Source organism: Wyeomyia smithii, chromosome 2 (genome assembly GCF_029784165.1).
Source record: "Wyeomyia smithii strain HCP4-BCI-WySm-NY-G18 chromosome 2, ASM2978416v1, whole genome shotgun sequence".
Classification (NCBI taxonomy): Eukaryota; Metazoa; Arthropoda; class Insecta; order Diptera; family Culicidae; genus Wyeomyia; species Wyeomyia smithii.
In genome coordinates, this window is record NC_073695.1 from 258342914 (window position 1) to 258352710 (window position 9797).

Below are 9797 nucleotides of genomic sequence, written 5' to 3' on the forward strand. Positions count from 1 at the left end.
CCATCGAATGTGTCATCAAAAACGCCTAAATAGGCAACTGAAATGAGCAGAAATAATCGTTCAACTTAGCAACTGACGCTGTTGTTTGGCACAGGTTACGCCATCACGTGACGTTGCTATTGCGCATGACTTGCTGAACTTTGACAACTTTCAACATTAGACTGAAATTATCATCGAACAAAAAAAAAAAAAACGAAACGCTCGGTACGGGTAAAACTCTTCCTAGAAATGGCATTAGATGATTAGAGTACTACGACTTTTACACCTTTCTTTCTTTCTACTGCGTCTTTGCTTATCTCCCCCAGTCCAATCCAATCTCGTGGTTATTTCCCCATGCTCTCTCACTCTTCTTTCCTACCCGTTTGCTACGTGAAGGTGCAACTCGACTGTTACAAACCGTGTCTGCAATTCTTTCCACAATTCTACACACCTGTTTATTCTGTCTGCTGCGCACTTGCATCCGGCAGATGGTAGGCGAAGGCAAAATGTGCATATGCTTCTAAGCGTCTTGATGGTTTTGATCAAGTTTCCGTGTTTTCGCGTTCGTTGAAAGTTAAAAGATTTCCAGCTTAGAACACGATTGAAAAACAAAATAACAAAGTCGAACATGATGCAATCAGATTTATATTAATCTGGCAGTTGATGGTGATTGTTATAGTCACAACATTTTTCGCTGAAGTTAATATCGATTTTGAACCTTTGAAACTATGTTATTAATCCGCAGTTCGCATAAGATTCATTATTTACAGAACCCCCAGGAAACATTAAACAACAATCAATAAACCGTTAAAAATTTAATCCTGATTCCGAATCGTAAACCCAATGAAACATTCGCGGACAGAAGTAGCAGACACTGAGTTTTAAAATACTTTGTTTACTTAACGCTGCGTGTGTATCGGTCGCCGCACTTGCGTCGCCTTTCGGTGGGGTAAAAGTGAATTGCGCATTTAGTGAATTCCATTCATATCAATTATCTGGCCTGGCAACAGCAGGCAAGAATGCTGCACTGCACTGCCAGACAGATTCGGAGCAAGCATAGTGTGCGGTGACAAATGAAAGCTGAGAAAACAAATGGAACAAGATAACAGCGCGCAGGGATCTGGACAGTCTTCGGGTCGCAATTACAGATACCCACATCGCATGTTGGCTTTTCCAACATTGCTTGTCATTCAACGCCGATCGTCATTCTGTTCCTATGTTCCTACAGCTCAAACGTATTAACAATGTTAAAACAAAAAGTAAATGATGTCAAAAACATTAAAAAGATTAAATAGGGGTACTGCTCCATTATTCATCTCAGCCCAAATATTCATCTCATACAACATGAAAACACAATTGAAAATATGAAAAAAGCTTCTCATAAAGTAGAATCCTCAAAAACTCACTTAAAATCACTAAAATCGATATTATAGTCGGGCATCTGCACTCGAAAACTCATTTAATTCAATCATCTACCTCAGAAAACAAAATCCGCGCATTGCTCTATACGGCTACAACGGGACTCGTTCAACAGCCAACTAAAGTTTTTTTCATTACTAGCGGACCACTTTTTATTTTAATCACTGAACAAAATCACTCACTACACTAAGAATACTTTAATCTTTGAAATGTTCACCTCAAATTTGCTAAAACAAGCTTGAATTAGCATACATTACTATGAGATGAATTTCTACAATTCCCAAATTTCAACTGTATGTATTTTCATCTGTTTTCACTGCGTTGAAGAAAATCAAAAGTTGCCAAATCAGTTTCTGTTAATACGAAAAACATCATACTGAAAATGTTGAATTATTCTGACATAATTGACAAAAATCGACAGCACTGCTGTGGTTACCTAGATTACCAATTTTGAACGTTAACAACTACAGCGGATATCTAGGAAACCTATGACGATGGGCTGCGGCTACGTTCATTCATGATAATGTGATTCATTCAAGATTAACAGGGTGATGAATATGGGGGCGTCGTTAGTTGAATAATTTAGCAGTGATTCAAGTTTTGAGATGGATATGGAAGCGTTGTGAAAATGGTTTGTTTTACAAAATTCAGGATAAATCTAGCTAATTTTACTTAATATACAATGTTGAACGATTCCATAAGAGCACATAAGCATATTTAGTTTATTTGTTCAATGATTTCGTGAAAATTTGTTGTTTAATCCGTGCATTCATCGTGAATATCGGCTTGATGAGATGAATAATGAAGCAGTTCACCTAAATAATATAACTTAAAAAATGGCAAGGTTATCATGAAAAGAAGCGAGGATATCAAGAGAATGGAAACATTTCGTTTCCTTTTTCTTCTTCAAACCAGCTTGAAGCTGAAAGCCTCCTTAATAAAGTCAAAAAATATATTTTAGTTCAAAGAATACTTCGCGATCTAGATCCCACCACTGCCTCTAAACCCTTATACCTACAATATTATTAGTTCTTATGGAATAAAAATTTCCCTATGAACGCGAGCTTTTTATTACCATATGGTTCTTTCCTGCACTTACAACCACAAAACAAGTGTACGGCTTGATTATAGTACTTAAAACCACTGTTTCTCATGTTGCAACGGTGCTACAGGTTACTGCACACAAGCTAGGGTGTGGCGATTGATGTTGGGCTGACTAAAAACAAAATTACCAAACTCAAAGTTATGCAGCAGCAGCAGCAAGGCTATTGGGAGTTGGAAATAAAACCAAATTCCTTCAGCTCTCCGGTTGTTATTTACATTTTGTGGTGAATGTTTTTCCGATTGCCACGCGACTGCCGTTGTATATTGTCAACAAGTATATACCATTAGTCTGCTCTTAGCCACGCTTGTTTTGCAATCACGAAATCAATTTGAAGCGTAAACATTCATAGCTACAATAGTATTATTGTCGTGTTGCAGGCGAAGGGCAAAAAAAATGTGGTTTGTCTCACCCTAATATGTATCCAAGTGATTGCCTTGATCTAGCCTTCCAGTTGGAATTTGGGCTCCTCGGAGTAGATGATTTCGTCGATTTTTTTATTCATATGTAAAACTGTTCCAAATAAGCTCGAGTTACTGATACATATGAATATACACTAAGGTCGCGCGGCACGTATCCCCCGCGTAAAAAGCGACTTTACTGTTATTTAAATGCAATTTTACGAACCTACGAAGCAACGCAGTATTATGATATAAACAAACGTTATACTTTCTTTGTGAAAACTTCTGTTATTTATCTAAAGGTCATGTTTTAAATCGACCTGGATGTTTTCATTTCTGTTTTGCATGCACTTTTTTTAACGCATACTAGCTTAAAAATATTTGGTTTTATTGTTTGGTTTAAACTACTAATAAAATTTGTGCACTACAAGTTTGCAAAATTAATATCTAATTTAGAAAGCAACGGTCTGATAATTTTGTTATTTTCCTTTTTGATGGAAACCTTGAAGTTATAGCAGCTTTTGTTTTTTTTTCGCGGGTCACTGCACTGGTGCAGCGGTTCTTTCTTTACCTAGATACTCGTGGGATTTCATACAGATGACGAGCGGGTATTGACGTGCGCCAGCAGGTCAGCTATTTCGCTCGGGGAGATTCCAGAGACCGGGACATTGGCGCTGCCGAAAAACGTCTAATGGATCCGGTGTCGGGAATTTCCTACGGAACAACCGTTCAGCAGATCAGAGTTTGTTTACTCGCGGAAGATTATCTCAACACTGAACTGTCGTCGGCTCAGCTAGATTCCTTGCAAAAATCACTCGTGGTTGCCATTGAGCAGCAAAGAAACAAATCGTCACGAAAAGTGCATCAACAATCTCTGAAAACAGTGGTACCAATGCTGCGGTTCCACGTGATGAGCCGAGTGGAGTCAAACCAGTGTTTTCCTCAAAGTGCCTAGGGAACTCTGGAAAGATTCATAGATTCTTATACTGGTCGTAGAGGAAACAAGAAGGGATTCCGACCCTCCCAAACGCCCGAAAAGAGAGGAAAAAAGCATTGCGTTGCAGAACATTAAAGTTCTGCAGATAAACCTCCACCACACGAAGGCAGCACCTAACGTGCTTTCGAGCAGGTTTGTCGAAGAAGCGGTGGACCTGGCACTTATCCAAGAGCCTTGGGCCCACAAAGGCAGAATACATGGTATTCAAACAACTAAGTGTAAGTGATTCTACGATGACAAACACGACTCTCCAAGAGCTGCTGTTTTAGCTAACAAAAATATTACATGTTTTCCTATTACAGAGTTGACCACACGAGACCTCGTCGCGATCAGGGTTGAGGTGCCAACCGCCAGAAGAAGTTCCAAAAACATTATTGCTTCGGCATACTTTCCTTGCGATGTTCTTGAGATCAATCAAAGAAATAGTTATCGGTTTCCGTTATACTCTACTAAATTTTTTGGAAATAAATATGAAATAAACTGAATTTCAATATTTATTTCCAAAAAATTTAGTAGAGTATAACGGAAACCGATAACTATTTCTTTGATTGATCTCAATCACTCTGCTAAGACGCTCGTTATAGATTTTCTAGATTTGATGTTCTTGAGGCTCCCACTCAAGAGATTGCGGCGTTCGTCAAATACTGCAGAGAAACCAACGAGAATGTTCCCTGGTGGAATGACAGACTCGAGCAGCTTCGTAAAACAACTAGAAAACAGAGCCAAAATCTCGTCGGATTGGCTTCCGTATAGGGGAGCCCTAACCGAATACAACAATGAACTAAGGAGATCCAAGCGAATATCCTGGGTTCACACTTGCGAAAGTATTGAATGCTCCCCAATTGTGGTGAGACTTCATAAGACGCTCGCAAAAGACCACTCGAACGGGCTTGGGAACCTTAAAGAGGATTACGGCTCGTACATAAAAACGCCTTCTGAAGCTTTAGGCTTGATGATGCAACCTCATTTTCCGGGTTCCACTTTTGGAAACTGTGCCTGATACATAAGATGTTCTCGAGTGATCACTTTAAGATCTGATAGAACAAAAGAGGTTGCGAACAGAGTTGCTGGAAAGGTTCTCACAAAGGCCAGAGTGGAAAACGCGGTGAGATCCTTCCAACCTTATGAATTCGCAGGTGCAGATGGGATTCTACCTGTCATGATTCAAATTGGTGAATCAACACTAATCCCATCTCTTATGGAGATTTTCAAGGCAAGCCTAATACTTCACCACATACCTTCCGCATGGAGACTAGTAGAGGTAGTCTTCATACCAAAAGCAGTAAAACGACCCATCAGTTTATCATAAATTCTGCTGAAAACGGTTGAGAAGGTTATATACGAATACCTATAATCTGAAAACATGATCATGACTAAATATTAGGGTGGGGAATCGGTATATGGAAAAACGGAAATTGATAGCAAAAAGCCAGAACCAAGTTTTTTTGTTCAATTTAGGGCCCCGAACAATCCAAAATTTAGTCGGAAGTCGATTGGTTTTGTCTCCGCTTGGCGCATTGCATTTCAAATTTATATGGAGATTTGTAAGGAAACCCCAACTTTTTTGCATTTTGCATTCCCAAGATCTCAAAATGGCTCAAATCATAGGTTTCATATCTTAAAATGGTAGGTTTTTTGATGTCTAACAACTTGGCCGGGAACACTAAAGATCTAGGGTGTCTCAGAAAAATACTAGAGCTGTTCAAAGTTGATTATGTCGAAATTTAAGTTACAAATCATGTTTTCTGCCAACACTGCCAGTGTACCGGCGTCAGTCAGATTTCCAACAGAAGTAACCTCTGAAGCACGTTGTAGATTCTATCTAGGCCTGGAATATTAACCTAAATTTGTTTGCTTGATCCAGCTGAGTGTATAAACTTGTTAAGACAGGTTACTTCTGATGGGAATCCTACTGACGCCGGTTTATTGGTATGTTGACATAAAACAAGATTTTCTGCATTTAAATCGACATACTCAACTTTGAACAGCTATAGCTCTTCTCAAGGACATTCTAGCTCTTCATAGTCTTCTGCAAAGTTGTTAGGCATCTAAAATACTATTTTTTAACATAATGTAATGCAATGCAGCTCTCTAGAGAACACGGTCGAGTAAAGTCGGGCTTTTCAATCGCGGTTATTGATTCAGTGTTTTAGGTGTGTAAACTAATGAAAATAAGTGTTAAATGGGCTGCAAGTGTTCATTACTAATGTGTAGCAGCATTTGAGATTGAAGTGTTGTTAAAGTAGTTACAAAGAGGCAGTGAAAATTCCATCAAAATTTGTAGTATAATTTGAAGGGGTAGCCATGATGCGCAGCCCCAGCCCCAGCAAACAAAAGAAGAATTAGACAATGTCTATAGCTTTAGTTGTGAAATAGTGATAGTGCTTTTGTCGTTTTTATTTTGTCAGTCTTCATTGACAAGCAAAGTGACACTGTTCGCTTCAGGCTGGTGATCTGTCCGAGTTTTTTGTGTTGCACTAAATTTGAAACCCCTATCATGAAAGCAAAATCGACAATAAACTGCCATCTCGCTCGGTGCATGCTCGGCGTGAACGGTGTCGGTGGCATCATGCATAAAATAATACACCGACAGACGCAAAAGAAAATCACAAAATGAGCGCGAAAAGTGTGCAAGCAAGTGTGATTTTAGAGTAAAAGTAGGTAATTTTTTATCAGTGAATGATAACACAAACACCGAGACAATTCTTGCGACGGAAAGTATGACCCTTGCACTATAGGATTGTTTTGAAGATTTTCGGCTTGCATATCAACATTCTGAGCGAAATAAGTAACATTTGTTGTTTGTTTTTTTTTTTTTCTATTTATTTATTTTGAAGTCGCACGCACCGAACTCGAAACAAGGGTGGAGCTATTCATGAGAGAATCGCGGCCCTTATATGTCCTAAACTCAGTATTTATCAGATTTAGATTGGTGTTCCATTGATAGCGACGATTGTATTCTAATTAGAATAAATTTTCTATTTCTTGTATGTGTAAGATCGAGCAGAGCTCATCTGATAGTGTTGCCGGCTTGGCTTGAAAATGGAACTTTGCGTATTTGCTGAAAGTTCTTAATGCCGCTGAATAAAGAATTTATCAACAGTTGTTGACGCCTTTGAAGTGTGGTAGCAGTTGTTCTGGTGATGTTGCAGTTGTATGTGGTGATTGCCGAAACAGACATGCCAAGTTTATGTTGATTATAGTTTATACATTGAGCTGCAACATTTTTGCTGCTGATAGCAACGAGTGCTGCAGTGCTGTCTACTGCGGAGAGTATATTTTCAGTCAGCAAGATTTTTGTACATGTGTAGTTTTGGCGAAAACGTAAAAAGTGAAATCTGTGAACTGTAGTCCCGATTAAGGAACTCAAAACATAAAGTTGATTTTTTATTCTAAATTCAATCTAACTTTTTATACTCTTTTTATGATTTATCTAGCCTTTGGGGTATACGGTTGTTTATTGATAAGCTTTAGATATTGACCATGAGATAGTTTGGGCATTTTATCAATTGATTTGGAATATGTATTAATACCCATGCTTAGATGCATTTTATCTACTTTTCCAGCTTTGAACGCATGAAATTTGCTAATTTTAAAATTCAATAGGTATGTTTTCTTGTGTTGCGTTGATTAAGAATGAGAGGTGTCTGAGGTTGAACGTAAGTTTCTCTAATTTCCGTCGGTTATAATAAGTTTTGCTGGACAACGATAACTGTGATTTCGCTCAGGGGCCGTTCCAAAACCACGTGGTCATGTTTTGATCACTTTTTACACCCTTCGCCCCCCCCCCCCTGGTCTTTCGTGGTCTTTTGGCTAACCCCCCCCCCCACCTTTTGCGACTTCAACCACGTGGTGTTTTCATTCGTCAAGTACCAAAAATTAACCTTAATTTTTACATTTTTTAATTAAACTTTAAGTACATTCTATATTTATAAATTGCAAAAGCTTCATTCATGACTTGCTGGGTTTATCCGCGCATTCATCTTAGAAGGCTGCTTTTCGGCAGTGGGTTTCTGTGAGACACAACTAATTTGTGTGCTTTACCATGTGCATAGCATAGCCAGCTATGATAGTACAGTGTCTTGAAATTCCGAACTGAAATATATCTGATGACTCTGTTTTGATATGCATTATCATTCCTTTTCTATTTATGACTTCACTAGCTTTTGAATAATTATTTATACTCCATGGCAAACGGTAAAATGAATAATAATTGTTTCGGATTGCATAATTTACGCGGTTTTTTTACGCTGTTTTTTTTTTACGCGGATTCCGGAATTTACGCGGTTTTTTTTATTTACGCGGATCTCGGAATTTGCGCGTTTTTTTTTAGTTTTCACCCAAAGAGTACTGGTGTGTACTATTGTGGAATTTGGAGTACGTTAGTGGAATTTGGAATATGGTGCATTGATGCTAGTCGAAGTCGAAATCTTATGATTGAATTTTTTCGATTTTTCTAGCTTTTGCGCAGAGGTTTTTGTATACTATGTCCCAATTATGACTAGTTCGGCATTTTGTCAAAAAACCTAAGATATATATTTTGGTAAATATGCATATCTGCACTTTTTAAAATATTCGGGCTTTGGATGCATGAAACTTTGCCAATTTTTCTATTTGATAGGCAACACTCGTATCGACAAATAATAGAGATTCGGTGTGAAGTATCGTGTTTCCGAGCGTTTGCGTCGGTAGGCGTGAATTGAGCGGTCGTGCATAATGCTACGGTGTTAACGCGTGTCCGGCCCGTGAAAGTTTTGCTCATATAAATGTTTTTTAAATGCAGTGACCGGACTCTATAATATGTTAATTCAAACCGTCCACATAGTGTAGTATAACATTTTGCGTTTCACTTGGATATACCACACACACCTGTGCGTGACCCTAATAACACTCTATTGTTTACTTCTGCTTTAAATCGGTCTCAAATCAGGAAATCGCTTTTTAAAAACAGACGAACAGTATACAAGAAACGTCGTTAGTCTCCCTTTTAAGTTCAAAGCCAGATGTCTGGGTGACCGTACCTCTAGAGTCTTCGCGTCGATACCTTTCATGAGGTCCTGATTTCTGAAGATTGGTTATAACCGTGTTATAATGTTCGGTATAAAGAGGATCACTTCATGAAGAAGTGATAGGAGTGGCGAGGCGTTAACGTGGACTCAACTCTCGTAGTTTTCGTAACACTGTATAGTCAGCTGAGATAAATCAATGGAAGATACGTTTCGATAGTTGCATAATGACTTCAAAAACAGATGTCCGAATATTTGAGTCTGTCTTAATTGAGTCATAGGTCCGGTATCCTACCGTGCGCTTTATTTTTGCAGTGTTATTTCATCAAACAGAATGAGTTCGGATCGCGTTATGATTTCCGTAAATGATATAATGAACTCGTAGGCGCGATATTTGTTACCATGGACCCGGTACTCGAACTCAGCGCATCGTTTACCAAAACGAAACCTGCTGCAGACCCTACCCTTTTCTCCAACATCCCAGTGATTTCTCGTGGAAGTGCAGAGGTGTTCTCGGTTTCCAATAAAGCGAGTATCACGTCAACATATTCCTATACACACTCCTTCTTTGACCTGCATTCGGATGCGGCCGGCACTGGTATTGCCTAATATAAAGATTAAGGTCACCATTTTTTACACATTGAGGATGAATGTTAATCCCAAGCATCATCCATTGGTTCTTTGTGTAATTACAGCTGATCTGGCAATAACGGAGTAGCAACCGCGGGCGGTCAATCATGCTCATGCTCATGCTCATGCTCATAATGTAATGCAATGCAGCTCTCTAGAATGGTGAATGCAAAAAAGTGGGTTTTTCCATATAAATTTTTATATAAATTTGAAATGCAATGCGCCAAGCGGAAACAAAACCAATCGATTAAGTTTAGGGTTGT